The sequence below is a fragment of the Sceloporus occidentalis genome, unplaced genomic scaffold (assembly GCF_023333645.1).
Source record: "Sceloporus occidentalis isolate IW3139 unplaced genomic scaffold, rSceOcc1.0.p SCAF_3, whole genome shotgun sequence".
In the NCBI taxonomy this organism is placed as follows: domain Eukaryota; kingdom Metazoa; phylum Chordata; class Lepidosauria; order Squamata; family Phrynosomatidae; genus Sceloporus; species Sceloporus occidentalis.
This window is the reverse complement of record NW_028316983.1, coordinates 130,273,838-130,288,276: the sequence shown is the minus strand read 5'-3', so window position 1 is coordinate 130,288,276 and position 14,439 is coordinate 130,273,838.

Genomic DNA, 14,439 nt, shown 5'->3' with positions numbered 1-14,439 from the left:
GTAAATGATAAGACTGAAGTGACAACCCTGTTGGGATCACAGCTTATTACCTATTTGGCTAAAAGCCATTTTGGATGACTTTAGGCAAGGAATGAGGAAATAGCTGTAAAAACCGTACACATCTTTCCAGTCTGGGAAAAGCTCTTGAGAAGCCACACCTAGCCTGTACCCTGAAAGAAGTGTTTCTTACTGAAAAGCATTGCAACACAGATGATGAAAAGTTGAGGAAGAATACCTTTTTGATCTGCAGTGGTTCATCCTAAAATAACATATAGTTTGGGTTGAAATGGGAGAGGTGCATGTTATGCTTTTCTCTCCTGGTAAATTTGTCCATATCAGAGTAGAAAACATAAAACCTCTATGTAATTCATCATGTAGGACAACTGGTATGTTCTATTTTACTATGCATACATGCACTGTCTGCAAAGTACCAAGCCAACATATGTGAGCACTGCATATTTATCATACATGCATGTGTTTCTTTTGTTCACCTGCACCAAAGAGCATTCAGTGAACAAAAAGCTTTTGATGCAATCTGGCTGGATTGCAGCCAGGGTTCATCCAGTTCAAAATTTGGCTTTTATAAGGTGCCATTGACATGAAAGTGAGAAACTTGTACACAACAAGACTTACTGTGGGAGTAGTGGACATCACAGTATCTCTCACACTGCCTTTGTGACTAATCCCAGCCGCTGTCATTTGAAGAGAATGTCGTATTAAAGCAAAGACCCACTTCACTCCCACCCACACACCCATTTTATAGGCCTTTCCATAGAAACCAGCAGAATTCAATCACTCTGAATAGTGTCTGTCTTCTGTCCCTTCTCAGTTGACCAGTTTCTGTTTCCCTGGGATTCTCACTGATTTCATCATCTTCATTTGTTTGTTTCTACTCATCTCCTGCACAGTCATTCAGGTGCAACTCCAGGGATTGCTCCAGGATGACATGTGAAATTACTCCTATTAAAAGTAGTATGTTCTTGCTGAGGAATGGATGATGCAGCCTCTACTTACACCTCTTTGGATAGCGGAACAGGTGGAGGGGAGACTGGATTGCTACAGAAATGTCTCATTGACCTACAATGACTGCATCCATTGTCTGACACACATGGACATTAAATATGCAATATATAATACAGAGTAAGGGGGATAAGAGTGCCAGTGTGGTGTAGAGGTTTGAGCATTGGACTATGACTCTGGACACCAGAGTTTGCTTCCCTACTCAGCCATGGAAGGTCACCAACCTTAAATGAGTCACACACTCTTAGCTTATGACTTGAAGGCACACAACAATAACAAACAACAAAGCGGACAATGGGGAAAATAAAGGCTCATAAAAATCAAGCTTTTATGTCTTGGAGAGGAGGTTCATGAAGAGACAGCATCTACATTATTATTATTATTAACCTTTATTTATAAAGCGCTGTAAATTTACACAGCGCTGTACATACAATCTTTTTGATTGGACGGTTCCCTGCCCTATTAAATACAAAGATGTGAAACAAACCCTGTCCCACCCTCCAACCGGGTTTAAAATACATGAAACCAGAGTTAGCTGCTGTAGTGGTGATGGCGGGGGTAATTTATTTTATTCCTGAACAACATACAGCAAACATTACACTTCCAATATAGTAATAAAATATCAAAATATACATAAAACAACTGAGGTGTTAAGACCAGTGAAATAAAAACCTAGAAAATTCTTGCATTAGAAGTCTGCCACCAAAGATTCTCTTAGGAGTTATTCACATGATGAAAATAATCCTGGATGAATTCGGGATGAATCTCTGGCCCCATTCCCACTCGCTCATTTGCCCTGAGTAGATCCAGTCCAAAATCGCTAAGCCGGTACCGAATCTACCGGAAAGAAGCTCTCACTACCCTTTACCTTGATTGATGCAATTTGCCCCTCTGAAGTTCACATTTGCAGTACCACTTTAAAATGAAGCCTCCTTTGTTGTCAATCAAATTCACTTCCACTTTTGTCAAAGGTGACATATCGTACAATCATTGGCCAACGGAATTGGTTCTTTCCCCCCTCCTTTTTAAAAAAACAACACACTAGTGGCAGTGTTCGCATATTCTGTCAATTTAAAAACCTGCAGGTGTGTGTGTTGTGTGTATTTGGGTCATTACAGATTATGGCAACCCTAAAACGACCCCATCCTGGGGTTTTCTTGGCAAGATTGGTTCCAAGGAGATTTGCCATTGCCTTTCCCCTGAGGCTGAGTGTGACTCCTCCAAAGTCATGGGTTTCCACAGCCTTCCCTCTGAATGCCAGCCTCTAGTTTCCCCTTCGCTTCCAGCCCAGCATTTCCTCCTCTATGGAACCTCTTCCCTTCCCTTCCAGCCCAATGCCACCTCCGAAGTCCTTGCCTCCCCCACGGATGCCATCCTCTTCCCTTCCCTTCCAGCCCAAAGCATGTGCATAATTGTCACAATAATAATAATACCTCACCTCAGAATGCCATCTCTGCATCCTCTTCCTTTGCTTTCTCTCCAATTGCCAACCCAGAATGCCATTTCTGCATTCTCTTTCTTTGCTTTCCCTCCGATTGCCACCCCAGAATGCCATTTCTGCATTCTCTTTCTTTGCTTTCCCTCCGATTGCCACCCCAGAATGCCATTTCTGCTTACATACACATATGTAGCAAAAGCATTCACACATTATGTGTCAATTTGCCAACACAAGCATTCGCATATTCTGTCACACACACACACAAAAATAATGTTAAAAAAATGCTGCTTGCAAAGCGACCGGTGCGAGAGGGGAGGCATGTTCTGTCCACTGCCCTCCCTCTGACCGAAATCCCTCCCCTGAGCTTGACCCAATCAAGACTGGGGCCAAGTCCACATTTGCTGGCAGCAGAGAAGAAACGGATTTTCCTAAAAGAAACTGGAAATAGTCCACTTTTGGAAAAACCGCTCTAAGGGGGATTTGCCCAGGATCAGGTGTGCAAGACCCTAATTCTGATGTGTTTAAACCGGTGCCATTGGGAACTTTCTACTTTTAATCCGGGTTACAATTTGGTACAAAAGGTAGTCTGAATGGCCCCCTGTTGTTCACATGTATCCTGAATGCACTCAATTAAATTGGGGGGGGGGGGGCTGCCAAAACCTCCACTTACCCTGTTTTTACAAATGATTCGCATTGTTGGCTGTGTGAACAACGATGTGAATAGACCTGAATAGACTCGAGATAAAACTTGGCATGGCTTTAATGGGTTTTGAATGCATTCACATATTGACAGCCCATGCAATGGAGAAAGCGCTGCCCCTTCCCCAGCAGAACAGCCGCCACTGGGGAGAAAAGAGAGAAAGAGAGAGAGAGAGAGAGAGAGAGGAAAATGGGGGAGAAAAAAGGAGGTGCTGACCCCCTTCTGTCTAGCTGAGGGATGCCAGAGGCTGTGGGGACAAGGGAATGGTACTCGCACATGTGAGCAACCAAACTCGCAGACATGTGGAATGATGCATTCCTGGAAATGTGTGGTTCCATGGTGTGAATAACAAACGCAGAATGCATGAGTGAGATTATTCACATCATTTTGGTAAAAAAAACAAACCTAGGGGCTCTAAATATAACAGCTTGCCCAAACTGTTCCTTGTCTTCATTTAGTGACAAAACACAACAAGGAGTGGTGGTCCTAAATGGATTAAAAAGTAATAGCACCACCATATATTTAGTGCTCGCATGTTGAATGGCATTAAAAAAAACGAGTCTCTGAGGATTATATTAATTCTCTAATTAGATTTATCTGGGAGTTGATGGTCCCTAAAGTAACCAGGCTCCTACTGGTTGCATATACACTTCTAGCAATTCCTACACCCTCACATGGTCCCTGCTATTGCCCCAACCTAGTCATTCTGCAGGGAAATATGAGAGATACAAAGCATGGACTAAGATTCCCGGTAGAGTCAATGGACTGCCAGGAACATGATTCTGCTGGGAAACAAAGGTGAGGACACATCACGTGCACCATTTCTCAGAGGAGTTGCTGTGTTGTGATGGTGACAGCAAGAGGTTTTTCTGGCAGAGGCAGCAGTAGTTCACTGTGTCCAGAAGATGCTAGGGGCTAGTGCACCTACTCAAAATAATGGGCCATCCTGATTTAGGATTTTATAACTCACACCAAGACCAGTACTTTGAACTCAACACAGAAACAGTATTGTCTGCTTCAACAAGAAGACCTTTGCTAACTAGAGGTCACCCAGCCTCCCTCAGAAAGGAGTTCCAAAACCTGGTGTCCTCACTAAATATGCTTGTGAAGGAGGTGGTATAGGGCACATGGCTCCCCCCAAATTTCTAGAACCTGTACAGGTTCATACTCCTTCTTCAAAATTCATAAATAACTCTTCAAGCCTCAAACATCATGAAGAAAATCAACGCAGACACAAGGTGTTCCCGATAAAGCAGCTCTAGCCATGGCATTCTATGGCTGCGGTTGACAAAGTGCTGCCCATCTGCTGTTGGACTACAATTCCCAGCAGCCCCAATTAGCATATCCAGTGGTGAGGAATGTTAGGAAATGCAGTTTTTGGAGGGCCCTATGATATCCACCCCAGCTCATGCGTCCAGGGGAATATTACAGATACACAATGTCATTTTTGTCTAGCGAAAAAGACATTCTGGGACAATGAGATGAAGACATTAAACAAAACCTTCATGCTTTCTCAAGATGAGTGATGCTCTCTCTCCCTCCCCCTCTCTCTCTTTCATCATATATTATTCAGAAGGGATTTTGTAGTATTGCCTTTAAACAGGAAGATATAGTAATATACTGCAGTTTGATTGGGCAATGCTTAGACTAATGTGTGGAATCGCCCTAAATGTATTGATTTTTTTAAAAGAGCATTCTGCACTGTTAAGAATGAGAAGCACCTTAGATTGAGACCATAGATATTTGGCAGCCTCATCATGCCACCTTGTGGTTGTTATAAAATTCCACTTACATTTTAAACACCTGTTTGAACACAAATTGGAAAGGGAAAATGTAGATTAGGCAGATTAATGTATCTATGCCTATGCAATTAGAAGGATCCCAGCAATGACTTGGGGATTTAGGGCTTTCCATAAAAATGGCAAGGGAGAGGATGTTGGGCTTGCATTCTTAGGTCCAGTTCTCAACATGGAAGCTACCCCACAGCTTCTTTTTATCTTACACAGATCTCAAAGATGGAGAAAAAATATCATCTGTCACCCCATGCTTGTGATGAATGTATCTGGACACCAGCTGCTGGTCAGGCACACAAACCTACCAGAATGAAGGGGTGTATGTGGAAAATGCAGCTGGCATTCCAGTTCCATTCTTTGTCCTAGTTTTAACTAGTTCTTGCCATGGATAAACGCTGGACCAGCACTCATGTAAAGTGATTGCTTGCCAACCTGAGAATCAACCAAAGATACAGAAAGGTGAGCATTGGCTTCCTACTGCTGAGGGTTCCTGTTCCTGTCTTACCAGGCCAAATAAGCAATGGGATTGGCAAAGTCCATTTACTTTAAAATCATCCCTGCATTGGAACAGACTTTGGGGACATCTGTCCAGTGCCTCCTTGAATCTTGTCAGATGTAAAATGGAGAATGGCTGAGCAAATGTAGTGAGTATTATCTTTGGGGAGCATGTAAACTACTCAGGAGGAAGAGGAAGAGGAAAGCCATTCTATAAAAAGAAGCAGGGGAAAGCTTTTTGTAAGTAAGGCTGCTATGAGAAATCAGATAAGGCACTGCCCCAAGTAGGCATCCCTATTCACTTCATCACGGATAGGTTTCAGTCCAGCAGTGCACAAGCCTGCTGCAAGCAGAGCCTGCTAGACTTGCACCACAAGTGCCAGCATTTTCTGCTGTGTTTCATGCCACCCACATTCCAAGTAGTATGTATTGTCCTGTTCTGTATTTATGTGTATATGTTTTGCATGTTTCTTATAGGGAATAAGGTGGAGTATTGTATGTATAGTGGACATGTTAAGGTAAGTGGTCTATTGGGAGTGGGAGAGAGCATAGAAATGTTGGAGGTGACAGGTGATTGGCTGTGAATCTGGATTTGAAAATGCGTAGTAGGCAGTTACTTTGGGTCAGCTGGAGTAAGAGTTCAGTTTAGACAGTAGTAGAGATGGAGGGTAGAGTTAGTAATCAGCTGTTTAGTTAGCTCAGTTTTATTCAGGAAGGAAAATAGTATGATGTGTGATTGCTATATTGTTGTTGTGTGCCTTCAAGGCATTTTCTGCTCATGGGGTTTTCTTGATGAGATTTGGTCATAGGGGGTTGCTTTGCCTTCCTCTGAGGCTGAGAGAGTATGAGTGGCCTAACATCAATCATTGGGTTTCCATGGCCAAGCAGGGATTCATACTCTAGTTTCTAGAGTCATGGGAGATTACAACATACAGCTTTTAAACCACAGTTACAGTCAGAAACTAGTGCCGTTGCTAATACTTATCACAGAACATCACCTCCAACCTGTAGCCGCTGTGACACTGAAGCATGGTTAGGCTGTCACCTTTCACTGATAGGGAAAACCCATCAATAAGCTCCCAATTGCACTGCAGTCTCATTAGTCCTCAGGTGCAAAACACTGTTACCATGGTATTTCTGATAATGTGTTGTCAGCACCCCTGTCCCTTCTCTCTCTCGCTATTCCCAAGTAGACTGATTGCCTGTGTGTGTGTGTGTGTGCTCTTCCCTTTTAAAAAAATGTAAATCACATTAGCATAATTCTGGAATTGTATTAAAAAGTAAAAATAAAAATAAAATGTAATAAAAACCAAAAGGCAAGGTGGGTAGGATATGATGCGGGGAGACGGGGTTAAGAGGAGTGAAAAAGAGAGTATGATGGAAGAAATAGCCTCAGTTGTGTTATTGCAGACATGTGATAATGACTGTTCTCAAACCGGTATATTTCTAACTAATGCGACTGTGGCAAGAACAGGGCTTGTGTGATAATGTCCATAGTCCAATACTCAAAACCACTACACCACACTGGCTCTTCTGATTGATATTGATTAATTGAATTAAATAAGTAACAGTAACAGCCACAGTGAGAGCCAGCAAGGTGTAATAGTTTGAGCATTGGATTACAGCTCTGGAGTTCAGGGTTCAGTTCCTCACTTGGCCATGGAAATCCACTGGGTGACCTTGGGCAAGTCCCACACCCTCAGCCCTAGAAATCCCCATGATAGTTTTGCCTTAGGGTTGCCGTAAGTCGGAGATGACTTCAAGACACGCATGAACAACAAGCAGCTAAGCCCCTGGGCCTTGTAACTCTATGCTTCACCAAAGTAATCTTGACTTGTTTGTTTAACTTCTGTTTAATAAATACTTTGTCTCACACACAAACACACACATTTTTGGGAATGAGACAATACTAGTATTAAGGTAATGATAAATCTGCTATCTGCGGTAGCAGTGATTTGTTCAGTTGTGAGGATTAACTTTGGTGACTGGTGGTAGGTTTGGGTAAAGCAATTCATACGAAAAGAGTCACAAAATTGTCCATCACAGAGTATGACTGCAGCCTAAATGATTGTAATGGTGTCTCATAGGTGATGTCCAGTGGTGGGATTAAGGTCAAGACAGGGGCCACCACAAATTAACAATTAGAAGAGCTCCACATGTGGTGGCACCATGTGGGACAAAAATCTTTAAAATATTTGATGGCGGTGAGGGAGTGGTGGCGATGGGATAAGCCCCATTTAGTGACAGTGAGAGAATGGGATAGGCCCCATTTTGAATTCCCCACATGTGGTGGGGCTTAAAAAGGTTCCACAGAGAGATCATTTTCTGAAGAGGATCCAGATCCTCTTCAGCCAGGTGACACTGAGTAACTCCCAGAAGATCCTGCTTTCTCAGAGGAGAAGAAATGTGGAGTGCAGCTTCCTAGCCAGAGAATGAGGCAGGAGCACCAGCCAGAAGAGTTTATCACACGTGAGGCATTTCTCTTAATTTTGAATGAAAAGAAAGTGGGGCCAGAATGCATTCACGTAGAGCTCGCTAGTTTAGCGAAATTACATGAATGCTCCTTGCATTCAAACTGGCTCCTCATTGCCCAAAAATACCATGCCATTGCCCGAATTTCCATGTGGCAGTCTATCACGCAATAACGTGAAACCCCATGATTGCACTCGGACTGATTTCCCATGGCCCGAATTTGTGTGTGGCGGTCTATCACGCTATAACGTTAAACCCCATGATTGCATTCAGATTGCCATTGGATTATACTTCCAATTTCCCTTGTCTGATAAACTCCAGAGTGTCAGTGGCTGAAAGCACAGGCAAGGCTGGTGGCTATTGGACATGCCCCCGCCCCACAGAAGAGGATTGCCAATGAAGTGTTTTCAAATAAGACCTGGACGGAGTTCTGGGAACCCAACTTGATAATAAGCCTCCATTCTGGACAAGGACGATTGCTGTAAACAAAGTTTGGAGACAAGTGTTAGCCTTTACTAGCCACTTCCAGTTCTCCTGTTCCAGCATGTTCTCTTCATTCTTGACTGCTTTTGACCTTGCCCTTGGATTGCCTTGCCTGAATTACCTGTTCCCTGGCTGGATGCTACAGTTTTGGAACTTGTTCTGTTTGAGCATTATCTTTACCATTACTTCCTGATCTCTGCTTGGACCATTCTGACAGCCTCCTCTATCATCACCAACACTTTTATCTGCTCCTGGCCTGCAGTTAGGGTTGCCATATCCTGCCGGGGGGCGGGACAATCCTGGTTTGGGAGGGGCCAACCCAGTCCCGGTCCGGTTTGGCGCCCAAACCGGGACGGCCCCGCCCACTGCGGCCACCTCAGGCCCCGCGGCGGCTCCAAGGCCTTGCTGAGGCCTGGGAAGGCTCTCCGCAGTTGGAGCTCCAGCCGCGGAGACGCTCCCTCCCGGGCCCCAGTGAGGCCTTTGAGGCGGCTCCGCGGTCGGAGCTCCGACCGCGGGGTCCTCCAAGGCCTCCGCAAGGCCAGGGAGGAGGAGGAGGCCGCTTCCCACCGCGGCGATCGCCGCGATGAGGAGCGGCCCCTGCCTCTTTTCCGGCCTGGGAGCCTGCTGAGGCTTCCTCCCAGGCCGGGAGGAGGAGCAGGCCGCTTCCCCTTGCGGCGATCGCCGTGATGAGGAGCAGCCTCCGCCTCTTTCCTGGCCTGGGAGCCGGCCTAGGCTTCCTCTCAGGCCGGGAGGAGGAGGAGGAAGCCTGGCACCGCGGCGATCGCCGCGATGCCAGGCTTCCCCCCGCCCTTCTCGGCCTGGGAGCCGGCCTAGGCTCCCTCCCAGGCCGGGAGGAGGAGGAGGAGGACAAGGTTTAAAAATCTAGGACTTTTTTTTTTTTAATTTCCTAGCCAGGAAATTTAAAAAAAAAATGTCCTACATTTTCAAACCTTGTCCTACATTTGTCCCGGTTTCGAGGTCCTCCATTATGGGAACCCTACCTGCAGTTGAACAGTAGTGTGGACAGGAGATGCTCCAGATCACCAGCAAAGCATCCATTCCCACGAGAGGTGAAAATGGATCTAAGTGTCTCAGTATCTCAGATGAGAACAGCCCATTTCATCAGGTAACTGATCTGCCAGAGTTACGTTGAAGTCACTTCAGCAAGGGCTGAATCCACACAGAGACTCAAACCATGGCACAGGCCTACCCTTAAAATGCACCATTGTGCAGCATCAACATCCTTAAAATGTATACCCTTGGGAGGGTGTATGTGTTGTCAACTAGGCATATCAGTCATTTTATCCACAGCATGCTCTGGAAGAATCCGCATTACCGCATTATTAGCATCAATAATGCCTTCTATGAGCTGTTTGAGAAGCCAGAAAAAACCTGCTATATTGCCTAAGTGAATTCTTAGAGAAAATACAGGAAAAGTAGAGGGTGAAATCTAGAAATGTAACTATGCGGGAGGGGACAAAATCCATCTGAGAGAAATCCGCATTGGAAAGAAATGGGGAAGGGGCAGATTTGCATGTCAAATGTCTTCAGGGCACATGGGGTACATTACATTTGAATCAAGACAAACTGAGAGACAAAGTTTGATTCATTTAGATTACTTGGGATGCAATAGTTTCTTTCAGGAGGCTGATCTGTTGTCAAGATGATGCTTTTATACATCATGTTAGATTGCCTAACATGGGAGCACCTGCCATTGGTTTCATGCTGTGTCAGTTCCTCAAATACACAGCATCACACTGGTTAAGCTTTTATTTTTCCATCTGTTATTTTTCTTCTCCCCCCTATGTGTTTAATGTAATTGCTTTTCTGCAAGGCAAAACAGAAATGTTCTTGGTAGATTATTAATTTTGGTTCTTTTTTAGGTGCTTAGACATAACAAAAATAGTGGTGCTATGTACGCATTTATAAACACACTGTGTCCATCCCATTATTCCCGTCATGTGAAAAATGAACCCCTTTGTTTTATTTACTGGAGATTTTCCACCTGATTTATTCACACTCCCTCCCCATTTAAGTACACTGGTTACAGTAAAAATACCTCCTGTTTTGGTGCACGCAAACATATTTAAAGTATACACACATACAGGTGGGTTGCTTACACTGCTCCTTTGTAGAAACTTGTAGCACTAGCCTAGAGCCACTTGTTATGTCGGCTATTGTGGGTGTGTTGTAATAACACAGCAGTCACACGACAACAGAGCCAGCCATGCTTCATGATGTCCCAGGGAAGTTTGGGGCTGTATTAAAGAACATGGGAAACACTGCGGAAAGAGGAGACTCTGAACAAACATAGAGAAGTTCATCTTGATAGAAAGCAAGAAGGGTTATTAATGCTTTATTTGTTAACTTCACTGATACTGTTTGAGAGGGGGTCCACCTCATTTTAGAGGATTATGGTTTAGGGGGGTCTCAGAAACGGATGTTATGTCATGTAGGAAGGAAAGATGTTTCTCCTGTCCAAATTCTGATTTCAAAAAACAAGTTTTTCCATTAACCATAGAGGCCCTTCTGTCAGTCCCATCACCATCACAAGCATGGTTAGTGGGAATGCAAGAGATGGTCTTCTCAGTGACTGCCCCTAGACTCTGGAACTCCTTTCCCAGGAAGGCCAGAATGTCCCCCCTCCAGGCTGTCCTTCCATTGGCAGGCTATGATTATTCAGACAGGCTTTTAAAATAGAAAGTTTTGTTTTTTTAAAATGTCCTGGGAGTGTTGTACTGTTTTTAAAGTATCTGGTTTTTAAGTGCTTTTATCTTTTTCAATGGTATTCTGTTTTTTAACAAGTCATTTGCTTTAATATTTCTTTGAATCCCAATTTGGGAGGAAAGGGGGGGGGGGATAATGATGGTGGTGGTGGCGGCTCCTGTCCCATCAAAATTCAAAAGCAAAAAATTACCAATTTAGATCTGGCAAAGGGAAATGATGCTACTGTCCCTTCCGCAGGGTGCTTCCAGAAACAGAGGTCTCCTAACACTCTCCATCAAGAGGAATTGTGTTGTTATTCCATTTACCCCTCGTGAGAGATATGTCTGTGTGTATGTACATGAGCAAAGAAGCAAAGACCAAAGAAATAGTGGGAAGACAAAGGAAATACAAACAGTACAATCCTACAGCTACATACTCAGAAGTATGTCCCACTGTATTCAGTGGGGTATACTTTCAGGTGGATGTAGATAGGATTGTAGCCAAAATCTTTGCAACCTGGTAAATTTCCATGAATGGGGCAAGGTGGTTGTGCAATAAAAGCTTTATGTGGAAGCACATAGGAGGCATAACGGGTGATTGCATTTATGTGCAGTAACTCTGCATGCTATTCATGAAGCAACATCAGATGTATCATCCCTTGGGAAAAGCAGTGACTAAACTGCCTTGCAACATGTGTTGTTTGTTGGTAGACCAAGGTGGGGCTGGCAAGGCGCTCCTGCTTATTTACCCCCAACAATAAAGTAACTATTGGGTTGTATATGTGAAAAACAAGGTGTGGTGACAAACTTAGGATAAGCGGGAGGAAAAATAAAGTACTAGGAACAGTAAGTCAAAGCTACGTAAAAATGTTTTCAGGCAGACAAATCAAATGTGCAAATCCAACAACAAAAAGATGAGGATTAATCTGAAGTATATGGATGGGGACTCAAAAGTGAAAGAGTGATGAGTGGCCAAAGCTGCACTATAGTTTAAAGAACACGTTACCAAAGAAGAACCTGATGGCAGTCAATAAAATTAGAAACCCTATGGGAAGAAATAAGTGTCTCTTGACTCTCAACCAGGAAATATGTAGCCCATTTTGAAGTGCACATATCATCACATTATAGAAGATATATTGCTGAGGACTGGTTGAAGACATTTTGCTCTCTGAGGCAAAGAGAAAAAATGGTGCCCACTCCTATTCATTGTATGCAAGCCAATTGGACTGGCAGTTTAATCCATTTTTTTCCAGCATTGATATTGGGAGAGCATCCATCACTTTGCTGGTAACAAGTTAGCTGTGGGGACACAGCACAGGCTTCCTCCTTCAACATCTTATTGAAGCCTCACAGCATCTGCCACCTGCCTGACTTTGCCTAATGACAGAACTGGCTCAGATCTGTTTCTAAGAGCAAAAGATACTGGCAGCAGACCATAGTTTCATGCTTTTTGGCTAACTCTAGCCCACACAGCAGCTTCCCTTGTCCCAGTCTTCTTCTTTCACTAGATGCCTTTTGGAAGGAGTTTATCACACGGGAGGAATGTCTCTTAATTTTGAATGAAAAGAAAGTGGGGCCAGAATGCATTCACGTGAATTTGCTAGTTCAGTGAATTTACGTGAATTCAAATTGCGTTCGAACTGACTTCCCATTGCCCGAAAATAGCTTGCCGTTGTCCGAAATTGCGTGTGGTAGTCCATCACGCAATAACATTAAACCTCATGATTGTGTTCGGATTGCCATTGGATTATATTTCCAATTTCCCTTGTCTGATAAACTCCGAACTCTCCAAGCAGTCAGTGACTGCTTCATCTATTGGTCTGTAATGGACTTGTCTCTTGTCACAATGAAGAAATAATAATAAATGCTTTAAGTAAACAAAGGGATGGGCTGGAGGCCTCCAGTTTCCCTCCAGAGGGACACTGCAGCAGCCAAACTGTATGGCGTCCCTCCCGACCAAAAAGAACCTGGGAAAAATGGGTTCTTTTTAGCACTCCAGACCGATGTCACCAGTGCGCAAATGGCACACTGTGACGCATCCAAGCCGCAAGCGCAGTGCCCGGTGGTGCACACATGCCGATGCATTTGCATCATGCACACACGCCACATATGGACGGCGCCATGTAAAGATGGTGCCGTCCATACCTATTAGAGTTCCAGAGCATGTGGTTGCCATGCACTCTGGAATGCTAATTTTGGCGCCAGCACAGCACTTTTGGCCCATCTGTTTCAGGCCAAAGGAACTCTGATTCTGGACAGCAGGTTCTGTTATATATTTCATGGAGTGATCAGTCCCTGCTTATCATCTTACGATCTCATGTCAGTTTGATAAGATTGACCCATGTGCCACTGTCAGCTCAACCTGTATCAACACAACAGCATCTCATGTGGGTCACTAGGAAGAGCTAAGCACCAGTTGGCTCCCACATCTTGTCTAATTTCATGTGCTTACCTGGCAAGCTGCCACCACTTTGGCAATTGTTTGTGCATTTTGCAAGGCAATTCTGGGCTTAACTGGGATGTTTACCATCACAAGGGAGGGCAGGTCCTACAATGCTGCACTGTTAAGCAGAAGTCATCACCAGCTCATGGAAAGACAATCCTGTTCCTCTTGCTTTGCTTATTACTCAGATCCCAGGAAATAAGTTGTTTCAGGGTGAATATTAAAGGTATACTGAAACAGATTCCAAAATGTGCATGTTTCTTTCCCCTGCAGTTTACAAATGTCTGTCATCAGCCTGGCGTGATGGGTTGTGTGTCCAGGGCCTTGGAAATTTTTTGCTGACATTGCAGTTGCAGGTGGTCATAAGTAGTTCCAGTGAGCCTGCTAATGTAGTACTGTGCATCATCACCATCACCATCCCCTCATTCTATTACTAATAAGAGTTCAGAGTGGCTTACAAGTAGAAGTAGGGGCAGACAAAATAAAATATTCTCAAGGAAATTTGCTTCTGATTTCTTTTATGCCAGCATGGTGATTTCCATGTAGTATATGGAAATGAGGGTTAGCTACCAATTACACATCAGGATGTGGTGAGAAGGGGAGTTTAACTTTCTTAAAAGTTAAGAAATGCAGGGCTATGACTAACATCATCATTTTTCCCTTTCTTTCTCCAGTATGATTTTTAACATCTTTGCCTGATGAAGAAGCCAGTGGATCTTTGAAAGCTTGCAACATGTATAATGGACATTTTGGTTGGCCCAATAAAGGTATCACTGTTTTGTAGATTTTTGGATGCTATTGTATTTTGCTATATGGCTAACATGGCTACCCTGGATATACAGTATTAAAAGTTAAGGAGAGGAGATAGAGGTAAAAAAGGACCAAATTAT